The sequence below is a fragment of the Camelus dromedarius genome, chromosome 6, assembly GCF_036321535.1.
Source record: "Camelus dromedarius isolate mCamDro1 chromosome 6, mCamDro1.pat, whole genome shotgun sequence".
NCBI lineage: Eukaryota > Metazoa > Chordata > Mammalia > Artiodactyla > Camelidae > Camelus > Camelus dromedarius.
The window spans coordinates 22050010-22067869 of NC_087441.1; the positions used below are offsets into that span (position 1 = coordinate 22050010).

The 17860-nt window shown below is 35.2% G+C and overlaps 1 long non-coding RNA gene across 1 annotated transcript in view; it reads right to left on the reverse strand.

The window, feature by feature from the left end:
• LOC135321576 (uncharacterized) overlaps positions 1-17860 on the reverse strand; it is a 288264-nt gene that overhangs the window by 40325 nt on the left and 230079 nt on the right. Inside the window, exon 2 of the long non-coding RNA XR_010381441.1 lies at positions 7314-7396. This is a non-coding gene — a long non-coding RNA (uncharacterized LOC135321576). The remainder of the gene's footprint in view (positions 1-7313; positions 7397-17860) is intronic.

The window sequence follows — 17860 nt, forward strand, 5'->3', positions numbered from 1 at the left end:
ACTCACTAACAATTTCCACTGACTACAATTACTCACAGACAGATATTTGAGTATAAGCCTATTACTAGTAGTAACTTGAGCCAAATGCAGCAGAACCATGGTCAAAATCTCCTCTGGGCTGTGCACACATTGCCTCTGTAAGAACATCTGCATATCAGACAACACTATAGACTCATCCTTCCAAGGAAATTAGCTTGGGAGTCTATTGGGAGTTAATGGGCCTCGATTCAAATACCTATTTATGGGTTTTCCCTTAATATCCAATTTGCTTGGAATTTCCCCAAACACTGAACAGTCATTTTTTTATTGCATCATCTCTGCCAAACTCTATGCATGGTGACATCACTTTGTTGCAGTGGGGGAGGGAGTAGAATGTCTAAATATATCTCCAGAATTCAGCCATTCTCTTACCTAGTTCCATGTCATTTTGGTACTTAAACCCACAGAAGGGTCCATGTTATTGATGAAAACTCATTTTTTGCTGTCCCCTTTCCTGTCACTTGAAAGGACCACTTGGATAATAAAACTGCATTTCTCTGGTGACTGACTAGGAGCAGGAGGAATGGGGGAGGGGTAGAGAGAGGGGGGCGAGGGGACAATTACAATTCATTAACAGCTGCCTAAACGTCTACACCTAAGATATAATCATACACAACATCCCAGGCTAATTAACAATTTTCCTTTGCCAAATTTAAAAGATAAATTTTTTCTTAAACTTCATGAGAACCTCATTCTCTGTTAACAACAGGAGCTCTTAGTTTAATTTGCAATTAACAAAAAATTAAATTAAAATAACACTTCATATTTATAGAGGGCTTTAGGGTTTTCACAAAGCTTTCATGCTTAAATGAACATTGTCTCATTTTAATCTTTAGAACAATTCAGGGTGCTGGATATTGTTATTTCCATCTTACAGATGGAGCAATTTAGATGTAGACTATTTGAGTAAATTGCCCCCCAAGTTATACAGTAAACATGCGTGAAGCCAGGACTTAAGACCAGGTCTTCTAGGAACAATTCTATTTTTTTAATCACAATACTGGTCTTTCTTGTTGATCCATACATTAAATGTTCATTTTTCGCAAATTCTAACACTGTTTTTAATCAGTAGAAGAAAATATACAGACTTATATCCCTTGGACTAACTTACCCCATTCATATGCAAACATTAGATTTATAGAATGACTAGTATATATTAAAGAAATCTATTATTCCATTACTTCCTTTTTTGCTTCTATTAATATAGGTTGTCTACACAGCTGATTTATACAGATGTTATGATTTTATAATCTCTGTACATTTGAAATTAGTTTGAAATGTCAAAGAGTTTTGATATTTTACGTTTTACACTTCATGTATTTCTCCCTGTGTGTTATGGTTTCTGCCAAGCACCAAATTTAGCAACTTCTCAGAGCTTTTTCTAGCCTGCCCCAAACAAGAAGCACTAGAAATTACTGAAGACAAGTTGGCCTTGTGAGATTTCCAAACTAGTTTCTAAACCAAAGAAATTGAGTGAGATAAATTTAGAACACTTGGGAGCTTTGAAAGTCTATTTGGATAAATTTCAGGTACTGCCAACGTAAAAGCATGTCCTAGAAACAGAGAGGGTGATCAAAGTCTCCCCTCTGAGCAACATTCACCTCTCATGAAACACACAAGGGCAGACTTCGCTTTGTCAGGAAATGACAGCACATTCTTTATTTAGACACCAAAACACATTTAGATAGGCTGGGAAGAGGGATTTTTGGTTGATTTTGTTGTCATTGTCACAGTTTTTGTTATTTGGGTTTCTTTTTAACAATTTATATTATCCTGGGATTTCACTTAAGCCCACAATCATTATAATGATTTTTATTTTTGTGGATTACGAGTTGAATAAAGAAAGCCCTGCACTGAATCATTTATGGTAGTAACTTCACTATAAGGAGATCAATAAAGCACTGTATCTGTGGCCTATCAATCAAAAGTAGGAAATCTTTTCATTGAAGTAAACTGTTTATAGAATACCAGAAATGCCATGGGTTTTTCTGGAAAGCAAAATGTCAATATGCCGTGAGTTCATGCCTTTTGACCTGATAATGAATTCTAGGAATGTCTTATAATACATGAGTCCTAAATACAGGAAATAACATAGACTCCAAAGATGTTCATTACTGGCATTATTTATAATAGTGACAAGTCGCAAACAACCAAAATATCTGAAAATAGAGGTATACTTAAGTAAATTATGGTGTATTCATAACAATGAAATATTATTTTGTAGCAATTAAATATCACTATGGAGGTTTAAAAAGTTGTAAGGATGTACTTTGGAGTTAGGAGTTTGAATCTTGCTTCTAACATTTCTTTAGCTCTAGAAAACTAATCTCAACTTTCTAATTTGTAATGATACTTATAAAGGCATAGTCACTTAGAAATAGTATACATAACAGGTGGTACAAAGTCTGAGACATTGCAAGCACTCAGCAAAGTATACTTACATTAGAATATTAAGGAGGAAAGAAGAGAATGCAAAACCATTTATACATTACAATCTACTTATGTAAAAATGCATATAAATATAGAAAAAAACTAAAAAGAAATACTCAGATATCAAAAGGACAATAAAGATTGTCTCCAGAAAGAACACCTTAAATTGTAATGTGTGCATATATATACGCAAATACACATACATGTATATACATATATGCTTTTCTGTATTTTTCATATTTCCCTTAAATAGTATTAATTTCTTTTTTAATAAGAATAAAGAGATGCTACAGCCACTTAAAGAAATCTCTAGTCAACTATTCAGACTTTAAAACTAACACAAAAATATATTTTTAAAATTCCCAATTTCAGATAATTTCCCTCCCACTCTAGCTACATTTCCCTTAGAGAGTATTTTCTGACCATGCTTATTTAGTCTTCTGTACCTTTCCCTCTGTTCTCTTCCTGGCAACTTCCTGCTTGTCTTTTAAAGCTAGTTGAAACATCATCTCCTCTGTGAAGCAATTTTTAACTTCCGTAAGCAGTATTAGCCCCTTCTGCCTCTGTGCTCCAGAGTACCCTGCTCGGTATACAGCTAACGCCAGGCATCATCACCATCATCATCATCACACATTAAATACATATTTAGGTTTTACTCTCTAAATATATGTACCATATTATTAAATTTTCACAGAAGCTCTGTGACTCAGAGCTTGGTCACATTTAAAAGATGGTCCCCCATCTAAAAGATGAAGAACTGACACTCAGAAAGAGTCTGATTCCAAATCCCATGCTTTTAACCACAGTGCTATAGGCTTTCAATTCTTCTTAAACCCTTAGGCTAGATATTTTGACACCTAGAAGAGATAAGTGGCATCTCCAAAATAGACTTAGTCTATTTCAGGTAAATATTGCTGGTTTATTTCAACAGGATTTGATCTGTAAATATTCCACCATCTTTGTTCCTTAAAATATTTATACCTATGTATTATTTTCTTAAATATTTCTTTTTGATCTCTATGCTGTGTGCTAGGTACTAGGGATACAATAAAAAGAAACAGCAGCCAAGGCACTGGTCCTTAAGGAGATGATAGTCTATCTGTGAGATAGACATGAATTGGAGTCACATAAACTGAGAACTTCACATGTGGTGAGTACTGTAAAGGATGGGGATTTGGTGCTGTGAGAGCGTATGATGGGGACATTTTCCTTCGAGAGGAATGGAGGTCTAGCTGGGAGAAGAGAGTGAGACAATCAGGAGTCGAGTTTTGCACATGTAAATGCGAGATGATTGTCATTGAGATGGCAACTGGATATGTAAGTCTGGAGTTCAGTAACAGTGATCTGAGCTAGAGATATAAATAGGGGAAGGATCAGCATTTAAAAGAAAATAAAACATCAGACTGGGTGAGATCTCCACAGAAAGGAGTGTAGGTAGGGAAGAGGAGATACCCAAGATCTGAAGCCTGCAGCAGTTCAACATTTAGCTGTCAGGAAGATGAGGTAGAACCAGCAAACGAGACTAGACTAAGGAGACACCCGTGAAGTCAAGTGAAAGCAGGAGAGTGAATTTTACTGGTAACTAAGGGAAGCAAGTTTTTTGAGATTGAGTGATCAGGCGAGTCAAACACTGCTGATAGGTCCAACGAGATGGGGACTGAGAACTGACCATTTTATTTCACAACATGACAATCATTGATGATTTTCACCATTTCACTGGCATGATGGGGTCAAAGTCTTGACTGAACTGAGTTCAAGAGCAAATGAAAGGACTTGAACTGGTGTTGTGAATGCAGAAAACAGTTTTGATTAATTTGGCTGTAAAAGGGAAAAGAAAAATGGAGTAGAGGTCTAGGGGGAAAAAAGGGAGGGAAAGAAAAAATTTTTTTCTAAGGATGGGAAAAATTATAGCATGTATTTATGCTGATAGGAATAATCCAGTAGATGGCTTAGCACTGACAACGTGAGACAGAGAAGGGAAAGAAGCTGGAGCGATATCTTTGTCTAGACGAGGGGGAAAGGGATCAACAAATACAGAAGGAGAAGGAATGGCATTTGATTGGAGCACAGACGGGTCATGCACAGCAACAGAAGGGAAGGAGAGGAAACAGGCATACATGCACGAGGAGGTTAGATGGAATGGCAGAGCTTCTGTGGAACAGCTTCTTAGTGCTACTGTTTTCTCTGTAAAATAGGGAGCAGAATCATCAAATGAGAGTGAAGGCTTGAGGATAATAGAGATGGCATGAAGCAGTCATCCAGGATCAGGAGCGAGAGAATGGACGTGCTGGGGAAATGTAGCCTGACTGCCTGGCAAAACTGAGGAATCGCTGGGACGTTTTCAGACTTGAATTTAAAGTGAGATGACTGGGTGCTTTTTTTCAAGTCTGTAAAGGAGCCAGTGCAGAGTTGACAAGAGAGTTAGATGGCAACAGTGTTGGTTGTACCAGGAGTGTTTAAGGAAGGAAGAAAGAGTCAAAGAGAATTGATGAAAGGTGAGAAGTGAGAATATGAGGAGTAGTAGACAGTGTAAAAGGGCAGCTTACAGGTCTTAGCAGTGCCACTGAAGTAAGAATGTTAGAGAAAGTGAGAAGCAAGATAGGAGAAGAGGATGCTTGAAATGGCGATTACGGAAGAGTTAAAGGTATTAATATGACAAGGTCTAGAGTGTGACCATGCAGTTACTGGAGCTGGAAGGTGGACAAGGAACTGAGAGATCAAGAACTGAAGGATCATCTGCGTGGAACCGAAATCACAAGGAATTATAATGGGAGCAGTGCTAGAGAGAATACAGAAGTGAGCTAAAACCTCTCAAAGAGCACCAAAGGAACTGAAAGGGAACAGGGTGCTATGGAGGACTGCCACAAGGAAAGGCAGCAGATGGTATGGTCAGACGACCCGAGATTCAAAGACATGACTTTAGAGAGGAGAGGGAGGAATAATGGCTTGAAAGTTGAAGTGAGGAGCAAGGAAAACACATATTCCACTTGCAAGTCCCGTGGAGCAGGGGTGTGATAAAGGAAGGAGCTAACCCCTGAAGAGGTTGCAGAGGAGTCGCTGTGCCCGGAAATCATGGTCCTTCCTTTCAAGCACGAGCTCATCTGTGTATCTCAAGTTGAATTGGAGACCGATAATCAACTGAGCCAAAAAAGCGCCCTTTTCTCAATTTTGAAAAAGAGGAAAGAAATTGCAACGAATGGTAGTTGAAAAGCACTCTAAAATCATGAGTGAATATCCTGGTGTGCTGATAAGCCACAATATATCACAGATGGAAAGTACAGTGACAAGCCAAGGAATGTTAACAACCATTCATTAAACAAGTCAGGGACTACAAGCAAAGTCTCTTCAGAAAAGAACTCAGGGAGGGAAATGGAAAAAAATACATGAATATCTCCACTGAAAACCAGATTAATGGTTCAGGGTCTGGCTGGCAGAATCATAGGCTCCCAAGAAGCCAGGATAATACTCTGGATAAAGCCAATGTTTTGGCTGTAGTATTTCTTTTATTTTTCCCAATTCTGATTACTCATTTCTATGCCAAGGAGAGGGAGTGATGTGATATTATAGAGCAAGTTAACATAACAAAAATTTCAGTGATGGAAATGTTCTGTATTGTGCTGTCCAACATGGTAGTCACTAGTCACATGTGGATACTGAGCCCTTGAAATATGGCTAATGTGACCGAGGAATTGAACTTTACATTTTATTCAATTTTAATGAATTTAAATTTAAACACCCAGATGACTTTCAGTTTCTGGTCCTACAAGAAGAAGCTTGGAAATCATCAGTCTATCCCAACAACAAGTAAAAAGCTGAACAAATTTTAAAAAATCAACAACTCTTCTTAGAGCCACAGGAGAAGTGAGATTGCAGGGAAAACTGCTGCTCCCCAAACTGGAGAGATTGACAGACAGAGAGAGAGGATCACAACTTCCTGGAACAGAAATCCAGGAGCTGCAACCTCTGTGGAAACCAGTAACAGGGCAGGAAAACCTGAACTGCAGTTAATGAATTGCTGGAGGCTCAGTGTGAACAAGTCTGAGAGATGAAAAACTCCAGGGAGACCAGTCACTGGGCGGGGTGCTGGTGGGGAACACTTGCTAAGTTTTATTTTCTAGACCTCTACCAGGTTCTCTTATGGTGACTATCAGAGAAAAATCCCCTTCTGCTTCCAGCAGGGGGAGGGGTAAAGGAATTTTTTTGAATTATGCCAAAGCACTCTGCTCTTCTTAATAAGGTTTGCCCTCAGGAGAACTATTTAACCAGAGCCTAACCTGCTACGACTTTATCAGAACCTAAATGGTCTGGAGGAAGGCAAATACCCAACTACAGCTGTCTCTAGTCTTCCATGTGTGGGAAGGAAAATACCCGACTCCAGCCCACTCTAACCATCCTGCTGAGAAACACTTGTGAAGTTCATGGTCCAGAGGCATAGGCTTACTACAAAACTGTGAGACCTAATCATGGTACTACAGAATGCTTCTCCTCCCCCCACCCCTCTCCACCACATTACTAAAGGCCTATCTAGAGCAATTCTTTTTCCACAGCTACACTATGTCCAGCTATCAAGAAAAAATTACCAAACATACTGAAAGGCAAAAAACAAAATTTGAAGAGATATAGAAAGCATCAAAATCAGAGTCAGATATAGCAGAGATGTTGGAATTGGCACACTAGGAATTCAAAACAACTGTAATTAATGTACTGTATCTAATGGATATAGTAGACAGCACGAAACTATACAGATGGGCAATGAAAGCAGAGAGATAGGGATTCTAAAAAAGAACCAAAATGAAATGCTTGAGATTAAAAATACTTTAACAGAAATGAAGAATGAAGAGTACCTTTGATGGGCTTATTAGCAGGCTGGACACGTCTGAGGAATGATTCTCTTCACTTGAGGATATCACAATAGAAACCTCCAAAACTGAAAATCAAAGAGAAAAAAAATGAGAGAACAGAATGTCCAAGGACCATGGTACAATTATAAAAGGTGTAACATACACATAATGGGAATATCAAAAGGAGAAGAAAGAAAAAGATACATTTAAAATATTTATTTTATATATTTAAAAAATAATGCCATTTGCAGCAACATGGATGGACCTAGAGATCGTCATTCTAAGTGAAGTAAGCCAGAAAGAGAAATACCATATGATATCACTCATATGTAGAATCTAAAAAAAAAAAAAAAGAGGACACTGATGAACTCATCTACAATACAGAAACAGACTCACAGACATAGTAAACAATCTTATGGTTACCAGGGGAAAGGGGGTGGGAAGGGATAAATTTGGGAGTTTGAGATTAGCAAATGTTAGCCACTATATATAAAAATAGACTAAAAAATGTATTTCTTCTGTATAGCACTGGGAACTATATTCAATATCTTATAACTAATGAAAAAGAATATGAAAATGAATATATGTATATATATGCATGAATGGGACATTGTGCTGTACACCAAAGTCTGACACATTGTAATTGACTGTACTTCAATTAAAAAGAAAGAAAAAAGAAGAATATGAAAACAAATATATGTATGTATATACATGACTGGGACATTATGCTGGCAAAGCAGAAATTGACACATTGTAACTGACTATACTTCAATAAAAAAAATTTTTTTTAATAATGACTGAGAATTTCACCAAATTAATGTCAGACACCAAACCACAGATTCAGGAGATGTATTCAATTATGCATGCTTATGTAAAATTGTATACATATGCTTATGTGTAAGTAAAATGATTTACAACTATGATACAAGGGACAGGAGGAAAGAATTAGGATTATTTTATTATTATAAGGTACTCACCCTACCCATAAAATGGTGTAGTGTTATTTGAAAGCGGACTTGGATTAGCTATGAATGTATACTGCAAAATCTAGGGCAACCACAAAAAAAAAGTGCACAAAAAAGAAGTACAACAGATATGTTGAGAAAGGAGAGAAAATAGCATTATATAAACTGCTCAATTAGAAAAAGAGTGGAAGAAAAAAATAGAAACAAAAACAAGGGCAACTTGGATGAATCTGGAAATCATTCTAAGTAAAGTGAGCCAGAAAGAGAAAGAAAAACACCACATGATATCACTCATATATGGAATCTTAAAAAAAAAAAAAGACACGAACTTATTTACAAAACAGAAACAGACTCACAGACATAGACAACAAACTTAAACTTACAGTTATTGGTTGTGGGGGGAAGAGGGTAGAAAGGGATAAATTGGGAGTTCAAGATTTGCAGATACTAACTACTATGTATAAAATAAATAATAAGTTTCTTCTGTATAGCATAGGGAACTATATTCAATATCTTGTAGTAACCTATAATGAAAAAGAATATGAAAATGAATATATGTATGTATATGTATGACTGAAACATTATGCTGTACACCAGAAACTGACACAATGTTGTAAACCGACTATACCTCAATAAAAAAAAAAACAAGAGCAACAAATAGAAAACAGTAACAAATACAGTAGATATTAATCCAACTTTATCAATAATCACTTTGAATATCAATGGTCTTAATGCATCAACTGAAAGGCAGAGATTGTTAGAGTAGATCACAAAACAAGATCCAACTGTATGTTATCTAAGAAAACCCATTTAAAATATAACGACATATATAGATTAAAAGTAAGTGGATGGAGAAAGATATACCATGGTAAGACTAATCAAAAATAATTAGGAATTGCTACATTAATTTCAGATAAAGCAGACTACACAGCAAGAAACGTTTTCAGGAATCAAAAAGAGTATTATATAATGATGAGGTAATCAGTCCTCCAAGAATATATAACAATTCTTAACATGTATGCATTTAACAACAGAGTGTCAAGATATGTCAGGCAAAACCTGATAGAATTGCAAAGAGAAACAGATGAATCCATTATTATTGTTGGAAAATTCAACTCACCTGTATAAGAAATGGACAGATCCAGGAGACAGAAAATCAGTAAGGACACAGTTGAACTCAAAATCACCATCAATCAACCGGATACAACAGACATATATAGACTACTTCATCCAAGAACAGTAGAATACACATCTTCTCAAGTTAATCTGGAACATACACCAAGACAGACTATATTCTAGACCATAAAACATAACCCTAAAAAATTTAAAAGAATAGAAATCATACTATGTCTGCTCTCAGACTATTGGGAAATTAAACTAGAAATTAGTAACAAAAAGATAGCTGGAAAACCCCAAAATACTTGGAGAGTAAGCAACATACTTCTAAATAATACATGAGTCAAAGCAGAAATCTCAAGAGAAATTTTAAAATATTTTTAATTAAATGAAAATGAAAACAAAACATCAAAATTGGGGGGATGCAGTGATTGCAGTGCATAGAGGGACATTTATAACATTGAGTGCATATATTAGAAGTAAAGAAAGATCTAAAATCAATCATCTAAGCTTCCACTTAGGAAACTAGAAAAATGAGGACCAAATTAAATCGAAAGTAAGCAGAATAAGAGAAATAACAAAGATTCAAGCAGAAAGCAATGAAGTTGAAAGTAGAAAATCAGTAGAGAAAATCAATGAAACCAAAAGCTGTTTTTTTTTTTGAAGATCAATAAAATGTATAAAATTGATAAGCCTCTAGCCAGGCTAAGGAAAAAAGAGAAAGGACACAAATTACTAATATAAGGAATGAAAGAAGGGATATCACCACAGATTCCATGGACATTAAAAGCAAATAAATACTATGAATAACTCCATGTGTATGAATTTTATAACCTAGATGGAATGGACTAAAATTTCTTGAAAGACACAATCTGTCAGAACTCACAAAAGAAGAAATAGGAATCTGAATAAAATTGTATCTGTTTAAAAAATTAATCAATAGCTAATAACTGTCCAAAACAGAAACCACCAGGCTCAGGTGGCTTCACTGATGAAGACTACCAAACATTTAAGGAAAAAATTATACCAGTTCTGTGCAATTTCTTTCAGAAGACAGAAGAGAGGAAATACTTCATGACTCATTCTATGAGGCCAGCATTACTCTAGTATCAAAATTAGACAAAGACGTTATAAGAAAACTACAGACCATTATGTCTGATAAAAATAGATGCAAGAACCCTCAACAAAATATTGGCAAATCAAATCCTATAATGCATAAAAAGAATTATACACCATGACCAAGTAGAATTTACCAGTTATGAAAGGCTGGGTCAACATTTGAAAATCAATTAATGTAACTCATTATATCAACAGACTAAAACAAAAATCCCATGGTCATAGTAATAGATGCAAAAAAGCATTTGGCACAATCCAATACCCATTCATGATTAAAAAAAAATTCTCAGTAAATAAGGAATAGAGTGGAACTTCCTCAACTTGATTAAAAACATCTACCAAAAACCTACAACTAGTATCACACTTAATGATAGAAACTCAAAGCTTTTCCACTAAGATCAGAAACAAGGCAAAGACATCCTTTCTCACCACTGATTTTCAATATTGTCCTAAAAGTCTTAGCTAATGCAAGAAAAGAGACCAAAAAAAAAAAAAAAAAAAAAAAAAAAAAAAGACAAGAAAAGAAATTCACACAGATTGGGAAGGAAGAAATAAAACTGTCTTTTTTTCACAGATGACATGATCACCTATGTATAAAAAACAAAAGAACTGGCAACAAAAAAAAACTTCTTAAACTAATAAACAATTATAGCAAAATTGCAGGATACTAGGTTAATATACAAAAGGCAATTCCTTTCCTATATACCAGCAATGAACAAGTGGAATTTGAAATTTAAAACACAATACTATTTACATTAACTCCCCCAAAATAAATTATTTATGTATAAATCTAACAAAATGTGTACAAGGTCTATATGAGGAAAACTACAAAACTCTGATAAAAAAATTTAAAAAAAATAAATGAGAGATACTCATGTTAATGAATGGGAAAACTCAATATTGTCAATATGTTAGTTCATCCCAACTTTATCTATAAAGTCAATGCAATTTCAATCAAAATTATGGTAAGTTATTTTGTGGATATTGACAAACTTATCCTAAAGTTTGTATAGAGAGGCAAAACACCCAGAATATCCAACACAATACTGAAGGAGAAGAACAGAGCTTAAAGACTGAAATTAACCACATTCAAGACTTACTATTAAGCTATAGTAATCAAAAGAGTGTGGTGTCAGCAAAAGAATATACAAATAGATCAATGGACCAGAATAGAGAACCCAGAAATAGAACCACATATGCATAGTAACTGATCTTTGACAAAGGAGAAAAGGCAATATAACAGAGAAAAGATAGTCTTCTTTTTTGAAATTTAAGTTTTTGAGACTTCAATTTTTGAAATACATAACTTCTACAGCACAAATAGTGCTAGAACCCTGGACATCTACATTCCAAAAAAAAAAAAAAAAAAGAATCATCTTCCCCCAAAATTAACTCAAAATGGATCACAGATCTAACTGTAAAAATGCAAAGCTATAAAAGTCCCAGAAGATAGCATGGGAGAAATTGAGAGGACCTTGGGTTTGGTGATGACTTTTTGATACAACACTGAAGGCACGATGCATAAGGAAATAACTGATATGCAAGACTTCATTAAAATTAGACATTTCTGTTCTGTAAAAGAAAGGCACTGTCAAGAGAAAAAAAAAAAAAAAAAAAAAAAGACAAGCCACAGACTAGAAAAAACCTTATACAAAAGACCTATCTGATAAAGGACTATTATCAAAAATTTTTAATGAAAAATTAAAACTTAACAATAAGAAAAAAAAAACAACACAATTTTAAAAAATGAATCAAAGACTGGAACACCACAGGAAAGATGATACACAGATGACTGATAGGCATGTGAAAAAATGCCCCACCTTACATGTTATCAGGGAAATGCAAATTACAACAACAATGAGATTCCACTTCATGCCTATTAGAATAGCCCAAATCCAGAACACTGAGAATACTAAATGCTGGTGAGGAGGTGGAGCAACTGGAATTCTCATCCATTAGTAGGAATGCAGAATGGTACAGCCACACTGGAAGACAGTTTGCGTTACCATATATGACCCAGCAATTGTGTGCCTTGGTATTTACCCAAAGGACTTGAAAACTTATATACATACAAAAGCCTGCACATGGATGTTTATAGTAGCTTTATCCACAATTGGCAAAACTTGTATGTAACTAAGATGTCCTTCAGTAGTTGTATGGATAAATAAAGTGTGATACATCCAGAAAATGGAATATTATTCAGTTCTGAAAAGAAATAAGATATCAAGCCATGGAGAGAATTTAAATACATATTATTAAGTTAAAGAAGCCAACCTTAAAAGGCTACATATTATATGATTCCAACTGTATCTAACTCAATGAAAAGGCAAACTCTGGAAACAGTAAAAAGGTCAGTGGTCACCAGGGACTGGGGGGAGGACAGGAGGAATAGGCAAGTATAGAGGATTTTTAGAGCAGTGAAACTATTCTGTGTGGTAGTGTAATGGTGTGTACCTGTCATAAATCTGTCCAAACCTATAGAATATACAATACCAAGAGTCAATCTTAATATAAACTATGGACTTTGGGTGATAATGTGTCAACCAGTGTAGGTTCATCACTTGTAACAAATGTACCACTCTGCAGCGGGATGCTGATGATGGAGGAAGCTATACACATGTGGGGGCAGAGGCATATGAAGAATCTCTGTACCTTCCTCTCTATTTTGCTGTGAACCTAAAACTGCTCTAAAACATAGTCTATTTTTAAGAATCCCCACAGATTGGCTACTATATTGAACAGTATGTTTCTAGAGCATTTTAGCAAGACAGAATTGAAAGCAGGTCGGGGGTGAAGCCATCAGATAAAGATGACTGCCTTCCAGTCTTCCTCCTTATTCAGGTTTATGTGCTGGCCATTTTAGTTTTAGAGCTCAGGACTCCAGAGCACTCAGCTCTCAGGAAACTTCTTTTCATTTCCATTCATCATCCTATAAGAGCTCTTTTATTAAATAGATGTGTTTAAAATCTAAATCCAGTTAACAAAGCAATGGTATGACCTTAGTTTAAACCAAGTTACTCTGAAACTAAAAGAGTTCAGAATGAATGGAGAAAGTAAATAGTTAAACAATTTCATAGAAAGATTATTTATTTTACAAACTGATAGGTTTTTCATATGAGTTATTAGAAAAATACTATAATTTGTCTGGTAGCAGTGGAAAATCATTTTTAATGATGGAAATGGAAAAACTTTAATACAGATTTTTTTAATGAGAGTTTATTTGATTTTCCCTTTGCATAAATGGATTTTATGTACTGAAAAAGTAGCTAATTTTGATAGATATGATGGGAATTGGTTTTACAACTGATGGCTACTGGAGCCAGCTTTCTCATTCCAATTTCTTTTCTGAAACTTCCAATTGAAGATGACATCAATATTTATGTGAACTGGGAAAAAGAACCAAGGCACAAGGTACATAAAACTGATTAATGTAAATGGGCAAGGAAAACCCTAAAATCAAATCTAATGATCCATCAAACAGTCACTCTTCTTAATAATGTGAATGTTGCCAATTTAAGGTAACAACTAAAATCATGTAAGGTACCAGAGGATAGCAAATATGTTGCTATCAAGAAATGAAGCTTTAAAAGCTTATTAAAAATCAAAAAGCCAAAGAATGAGAGAGAACTCTTGGAACAGAACTGGCATCGTTCTCAAATTACCTGAATACCTTAGAGAGGCTTGCCTGCCTGTGTGCCATATTTAAATTAGCTTCACTTAGAAAATCGCCCCATGCCACAGTTCAAGATGCAGCTGAGAAATCAACCTGTTTGACGTACAGATGATAACCTAATTTGGACTATTTTTATCTACTTTGTAATTCAAGAGATGCATGCTGTATATTACTTCCCTAAGAGTCAAAATTATATTTAGAATTAAAATTGGTTTTATGTAGTTCAAGTTATTGCACCTGAAAGCAATGAGTCATGCATCAGAAGTACACAGATTTGAGAGGCAAATATGGAACCATTAACTACTCAGTGAGAGCTTGCTCAGCCCCTTAGCTCTAAGAATAAGCTTTAGAAATGCTGGACAGTTAATGTGGATTGTAACAAGGTCACTTTTGTTCCTTTTCAAAGGCACTATGGGCTCTTTGTCTTCTACCTTAAGGCCCCAGGACAGAATCAGGCTTAAAGAAAGTTTCACATAGCTTTTTATTTTGCCCTATACTGCACCTCATATGTCAAGGTGACGGTACTGACCCACCTTCCAGGCACGGTTTTGAGTAATTTTTCCTTCGAGTGGAAGTGGATGTGCAATGTTTTTTGTCTACATTTTCTGTTACCTCATAACCCCAGATGTGGAGGGCATTACAAAAAAAACAGAGAGAGGGAGAGACAGAGAGACAAGAGAAACAGACAGAAAGAGAGAGAGTGAGATTGTCTGGCTCATGCAGACTTTTAACCCATGACTCAGGTCTCACTACCACATAGTTCTAATCTACTGGACTAACCAAACAGACATCAAACAGCCTACAATAAAATATCTACCTTTCACTATCACAGTTACACTTATGGAATGGAAGACAGAGGTGAATTCAAGCACCTACTCTGTTATTCACTGTGCTCATTTCCTTTTATATATCTTCCATTTAATCCTCACAGAAGTCTTATGAGGATGGCACGCACTATGTGAAAATAGAAGCCTGAGCAACTAAGCATGTTTTCCCAGGTCACGTAACTATTAGAAAAAGGGGCCACAATTAAAACACAGGTCAGTATGACCACAAAGCCCCTCCTCCCTCACTCTCCCATCGCAGCTCACAGTGTATCTCCCGACCTCTCCAACTTGTTTTATTCTCTGCATCACTTGAAAAAGAGGAAAAATGTATTACCAAGAGTGAGATGTCTGTTATTCTTTTTTTGGTCACAAATTCCTGTGAAAACTGTATCAAGAGCTTTGAAAACCAAAAGGGTCTCCAAAATCACATATTATTTGGGGAATTCCAAAAGAACCCAACTTCTTACCCTTCTTCCAAAATGTTTCTACATTCAAATATACCACAACTCTAGATCAGATGCCCCTATGTTTGATCATTAAAATCAAATGCCAGGGGGAAATTATAGCCCAGTGGTAGAGTGCATGGTTATCATGCATGAGGTCCTGGGCTCAATCCTCAGTACCTCCATTAAAATAAATAAATCAACCCAATTACCTACCCCCCTAGAAATAAATAATTAAAAACATTAAAAGATAAATTTAAAAGATCAAATACCGTAAGGAAATATGTAATTAATACCAATTGATGAGAACTAAGAAAAAATAGAAAAGCACACTCAGGCAAAGTCATAGTCATGATTATGAAATAAGAAATCAAAAAGGAGAGATTTATCTCTTAAAAGCAGTTCTCAAAAGTGGTCAGTCTGAAAAATTATACTTCCAACTGTGACAGAGTTCTTGTCAGAATAATTCTGTTCAGAATAGACCAATTCTCAGATTAAAAAAAAAAAAAAGATAACATTACAAGCAAAAATGTTTAAAGATGTCAGAGATTCACCAAGACTTCAGAACTTGAGAGGCCAATATTCCAGAGAGAAAGGCAATGCACAGAGGTAAGTGTGATCCTGTCACTTCTATTCTTAAAATAGTTACCTATTCATGCATGGCATGGGGCTGAGTACCCAAGCAGAAAACGGCAACCCAGAAGTGTGAGCAAATTCATAAGTCTGTAGAAACCAAAATGAATTATGAGACTACTAAAATGGTCAAAAATAAGAGATTCAGATTTTGGAGAAAAGGGAACCATAAGGAAGAGAGTTCAACATTTCAACATTCTGCACCACATCTTCTCTCTTAGCATGGAAGCAGCAGAATAGGGCATACCAAGGAGAAGAAGAGACTGTGGGAAATTTCTAACATTTTCAGTTAAGACCTATGAAGGAATAGATCTAGGAGTGAGGGCAAACCAGAACTGGATCAGCACAAAAAGATTCAAACATGACCTGCAATCATCTCAATTCTTGATTAAATCAAGATGATCTTCCATTCCTCTAACTTCCTGGCACAAATAAAGCCAATTCTCTCTGGAAGAAAATAAAATAAGATAGACACAGAATGTCTGGCATTCAGTCCAAAACTACAGGCATACCAGAAGATAGATTCAGCAAGCCAAAATCTAAAATAAAAACATAGACAATAGAAATAATCACACTGCAAATAAACATAAAATTGGAGTTAAGCAGACACTGATTTTAAAAGTTGTGGTTACTATATTTAAGAAAATATATAAGATGAAGAATGCACCAAGGAACTGGAATCCACAAAAATTAATCATATTGAAATTTAAAAAGTAAACCAAAAATAACTGAAAATAATATTCCATGGCATATTAGATACAACAGAGATGAGGAATATTACACTGAAAGATAGATCAGTAAAATATACCAAGTATGAAAAATGATGGAAAATATAAAAAAGAGTAAATGGAACATGATGAAATGGTCTAACATGTCTATAATTGGGATCCCAGAAGGGATGACAGAGAAAATGGGGCAGAAGCAATGTTTAAAGAAACAGTTACCAAAATTATGTAATATACCACCAAGTCACAGATTCATGACACCCCAAGTGGGACGCAGGCAGAGAAAATTCATTAACTAGGCACATAATATTTAAATCACTAAACACTAAAGACAAAGAATATTTTAAAAGCAGCCAGAGTGAAAAAGCACATTACTTCAAAGGAGCATTAACAAAAGTGACAGTTGACTTTTCAACAGAAACTAAGTGAACTTAAGGAAAAAAATAATTAACAACTTCAAAATGTTGAAATAAGATAACTGTCAACCTAGAATTCTATACCAGGAAAAAGGAAAGCCATATTTTTAGACCAAAAGAAAAAAAAATCTAAGGTGAATTTTCTTCATAGCCCTATATGAAAAGAACATTTTCTTGGCAAAAGAAAACTAATTTCAGAGGTAGAACAAAGCAGGCAGAAATGAAGACCAATGAGAAAAGTAAATAAGTGGACAAGAATAAATAAATATTGGTTGTATAAAACAATAGTGATACTTTGTGGAGTTTAAAATACATAGTTACATACTTGAAAAAAGTAACACAAAGGTAAGAGGAAGTAAATGGCATGAAAATAATGTAAAGACCTCATATTTTCTGTGAAGTGGCAAAAAAGTACAAAGTTATAATATGTAAACTATAATAAACATAGAAATTGTGTTGTACTCCCTAAAACCACTAAGACAATTGTTTGCAAAGCACAACTGAAATATGTATAACTAACTAACAGAGAGGAAAGTCTAATCATAATACATCTTCTACTTAGTACAAAGGAAGACAAGTTGAAAAACAAGAACAAACACAAATGGGACAAATAGTATGAAATTCTAAGATGGTCAA